The 4,615-nt window shown below is 35.6% G+C and overlaps 1 pseudogene; it reads left to right on the top strand.

Moving 5' to 3' along the window:
* The first annotated feature begins 1,630 nt into the window (after positions 1-1,630).
* On the top strand, positions 1,631-2,566 carry LOC148297600 (uncharacterized; annotated as a pseudogene).
* The last annotated feature ends 2,049 nt before the right edge of the window (positions 2,567-4,615 follow it).

Raw genomic sequence — 4,615 nt, 5'->3', positions numbered from 1 at the left:
AACCAACCAATATAGAGTGTGGCTACTACGTCATGCGTTTTATGAGAGATATAATCAGGGATCCCACCATAGAATTTGAGAAGAATGTAAAAAAATAAATTTAAGATTTAATTTCTATTTTTTTTTTGTGAACTACGACGACTGTAATTGGAAAAACCATCGTTTGTATTTTTATAGAACAACGGGTTTTTTAGGTTGGTTTATTAATTACCGTCGTTGTATTGCTATAACACGTCGGTTGTTGTATCTTTGAATAATCATTGTTTATTTTTTGGAGTTGAGAAGAAAAAAGAACCCATTGAGTATGCCCAAGAAGACATAAATGAAGTTAGGAAGGAATGGGCAGAATTTGTGAGCCTTCAGATTGACAGTAATTAGTGAACAATGTTACAATGTACATATTTTTTTTTGTAATTAGTGAACAATCAATGACTAAGGAGATTTATGTGTATATGATTGACTAAAGTTTTCACTCTCCATCCTCCGTCGTTTCAGATTGCATTCTCCCTCTCAAAGCATTAGTGATATTCTTTGAGCTCTGTCTACCTGTAAGTACAAACCCTAATCTCACATGCTTGTCCTACTTGATTTCATGATATTGCGTTATGGGTTCTTAAGTACAAACTTAATATGACATGCTTCTTAAATCAATAAATGATTTATTTTGTTATGGTAGCTATGGGTTCTTAATATATGTTTTGGGAGCTATGAATCAGGAATGGAATCTGAAAAACCCATTTAGTGTTTGCATGCCTTTCATAATAACTCTATGTTATGGGTTCTTAATATATGTTTGGTTGACTATGGGTTCTTGGAAAATGACTGAGAATTGGAGATTTATTTTCTGGTTTTTTGTAACCTACGACAACGGTCGTTGGACCAAACTGTCATCTGTATTGTCGTTGTACGTCAGTAGTCTTGTAACTTCTGTCGTATGAAATTTGTACTGCATTTTGAAGAACAATTTTCTGGGTTTTGGTAGCCTAAAGACGATGGTTATTGGAGATACCATCTTCTGCATTACTATAACACGACGATCATTTTTGTAAATACCGTCGTCTGAAACTTTTCTTGCTTTTCTTAAAATTATTCTCTGCTATGTGAATACCGTCATTTGTCATTACTTGTCTTTTCACTTTATTATATATATGATTGTGTAGTGTGGGAGATGGATAAGTCATGGATGCATGCAAATAGAAGATCGAAGGCATATGAGTTAGGGGTGGAAGGATTTTTGAATTTTGCTGTAGAAAATCTTGGAAATACAACTCATATTCATTGTCCATGTGTTAAATGTGGGAATATTTGATTGTTTGGGGTTGGAATTATAAGGGACCACCTATATTTTAATGGAATTGACCAAAGCTATAAGATTTGGACATGGCACGGAGAACCTTGGGAATGGACTACTAATGCTAGTAGAAATGTGGAAGAAGATGACCAAAGTAGGTACAGTTTTGTTTATGAAGAATTAGAGATGGATGATAATGATTTAGGTGATATTGGATATGATCCTTATGAGTTTTCCAATGTGATTGGGGATGAAGATCAACCCTTGTACCCTGGTTGCAGTAAATACCCGAAGTTGTAAGCTTTGGTGAAGTTATATAATTTGAAAGCAAAACATGGGATGAGTGATGTATGTTTTACAGAATTATTGATACTTCAAGGAGATTTGCTTCCAGAAGGAAATACAATACCTTCCTCTATGTACTAGGCAAAAAAGACTTTGTCTGCTTTGGGGATGAGTTATGAGAAAATCCGCGCATGCCCCAAAGATTGCATCTTGTGTAGGAAGGATTATGAAGATTCAACTAATTGTCCTACTTGTGGTATCTCAAGGTGGAAGGAAGGCAAAGATTCAATCTTGAAAGAGGGTGTGCCAGCAACGGTGGTGTGGTATTTTCCTTCAATTCCAAGGTTTAAAAGGATGTTTCAATAATATAAGACAACTAAGAGTTTGACCTAGCATGCTGATAGAAAATCAATTAACGGTCATATGTCTCATCCAGTAGATTTCCTATCTTGGAAACTTATTGATGATAAATGGCCCAAGTTTGGTAAAGAGCCGAGAAACTTGAGATTGGCTCTCTCATATGATGGATTCAATCCCCACAGTTCTTTAAGTAGCAGATACAGTTGTTGGCCAGTTATCTTAGTTACATATAATCTCCCACCATGGCTTTGCATGAAATGAAAATTCATGATGTTGACCTTATTAATTTCCGGTCCTAAACAACCCAGAAATAATAATTTAAAATCTTTGTGGGATGGGATTAAAGGAGTGTATGATGCACACATAGGAGAATGCTTTACACTTAGAGGTGTATTACTGTGGACAATTAATGATTTTCTTGCCTATGAAAACTTATCTGGTTGTGTCGTTAAAAGATATAAAGCTTGTCCAATATGCGGCAATGATACACCTAGTCACAGGTTGAAAAATGGCCACAAAATTTGCTACATCGGGCATAGAAAATGGTTACCAACATATCATCCATATATCGGAGGCAGCGTGCAGCTTTTAATGGGAAACCTGAATATGGCACGCCTCCCGATCCATTAACCGGAGAAGAAGTGTTGTAGATGGTTGAAGGTATTAATTACAAATGGGGCTCAAAAAAAGGGGAAAGTATGGGTGAAAATGATGGTGACAAAGTTTGTTGGAAGAAGTCAAAATTCTTTGATCTCGAGTATTGGAAATACCTTCCTGTGAGACATGCCTTAGATGTTGTGTACATTAAGAAGAATGTTTGCGATAGTATCATTGGTACATTGTTGGAGATCTCTGGAAAAAATAAAGATGGGATTACTGCTCGGTTAGATTTATTGAACATGGGGGTCAAAACTGATTTGCAACCAGAGTATGGAGAAAGACATACTGGCTTGCCTCCAGAGCCTTGGAATTTTTCAAGAGCAGAGGAGAGCGGTTTGCAATTCTTTCTGTGGTATGAAGGTCCCTGAAGGTTATTCTTCAAATATAAAAAATCATGTATCTTTACAAGATTCAAGACTTCTTCTTCCAATAATTGCTTAAATCACATGATTGTTACATGATTGTCACAAGATTGTCACAAGATTCTTTCTATGCCTTAAATCACATGATTGTCATACCTTGATGCAATAATTGCTCCCTATGGCAATTCGTTTTGTTTTGGAGAAGCCTACAAGGGATGCAATAACTCGATTGTGCTTCTTTTTCAATGTTATATGTGCAAAGACGGTAGATGTTTCCAAGCTAGTTACTTTGTGTTTGCTTGAGAAATACTTTCCCCCTTCATTCTTTGATATCATGGTTCATCTAGTAATACATTTTGTTAGAGAAGTTCGTCTATGTGGGCCAGTTTATTTTAAATGGATGTATCCGTTCGAAAGATATATGAAAGTGCTAAAAGGGTATGTTCAGATTGTACTCATCTCGAAGGTTGCATTGTTGAGCGGTATATAGCTGAAAAAGCTGTAGAAGCTGTAGAGTTTTGCACCGAGTATTTATCTGATGTTACTACAGTTGGAGTGCCATCAAGACAGAACATGGGACTTTCAAAGCCATTATCATGTTACACAATGAGCTTAGTTGATCGGGACCTGTTGAACTAGGCACATCTATATGTCTTGGAGAATACGGAGGAAGTCCTACCTTATATTGAGTGTGAGTTTTATTCTTTAAGTAGCCGTTTTAAATTATTCCTTATGTTTATCTTATATACAAGGGACCGTAATGCTTGAATTTTTCGTGTCATGTAGGGAACATATGATCCACATCATGACCACTTATCCAAAATTTAGAAAGAGAACAAAGTGGCTACAAGATAAGTACAGTAGCACTTTCATTCAATGGCTACGCTTTCAGGTATATGTTATTGAATAACATATTGGACTTTAATTTTCTTCTTTCTATGTTAGATTGAATTAAGATATGATTAATTTGCAGAGTGAACTTAATGGGGAAGACAATAATGGCGTATCAGAAAATTTGAGGAGACTAGCAGCTGGTCCAAGCATGACAGTGCCATCATATATGAGCTATCTTATTAATGGTGTTAAATTTAACACCAAGGCACAAGAGATGATGTGCAAACTGTCCAAAATAATAGAGTTTATTTACTAGAGGGATACCCAATGTTGACACATTTGATGACCTAGTGGGTGAGTTTAGGAGTGAAAATAGTAGAGATGGGTACGAAGATAAATGGATTGATTGATTGTTGTAATGTATGACATTTGTTATGCAATTAATTGTATGACATTAATTAATGGCTCTGTAAGACATTAATTTTGTAATAAATTGTAATGTTTGACATTATTTTTATCACTTTTTCATTATGTAGGCTTTGGGCACCACAATTCTAGATTAAAAATACTAGGGTCAAGATGTAAAATACGACGATCCAGTTAACAAATTGCAAAAACAAAAGTCTAAATCATACCCAATGTCGTATTTTAACAAATGACGTGCAATGGACGATGCAAAAGACTGTACATAAATAAAAACCACCATTTGAAATCAAAAACACGTTTGTTAATTAAAATTGATATCTCAAAGGCAAGAAAAGAAAGGAATGCTACTATTTATGATTATTGTCGGCTGCGCAGATCTCACGGCCTCGGGTTCCGG

This window comes from Prunus avium, chromosome 1, assembly GCF_965620075.1.
Source record: "Prunus avium chromosome 1, drPruAviu1.hap1.1, whole genome shotgun sequence".
NCBI classification, from domain to species: domain Eukaryota; kingdom Viridiplantae; phylum Streptophyta; class Magnoliopsida; order Rosales; family Rosaceae; genus Prunus; species Prunus avium.
The sequence above is the reverse complement of the archived record's forward strand: the minus strand, read 5'-3'. Positions and strand labels throughout refer to the sequence as shown.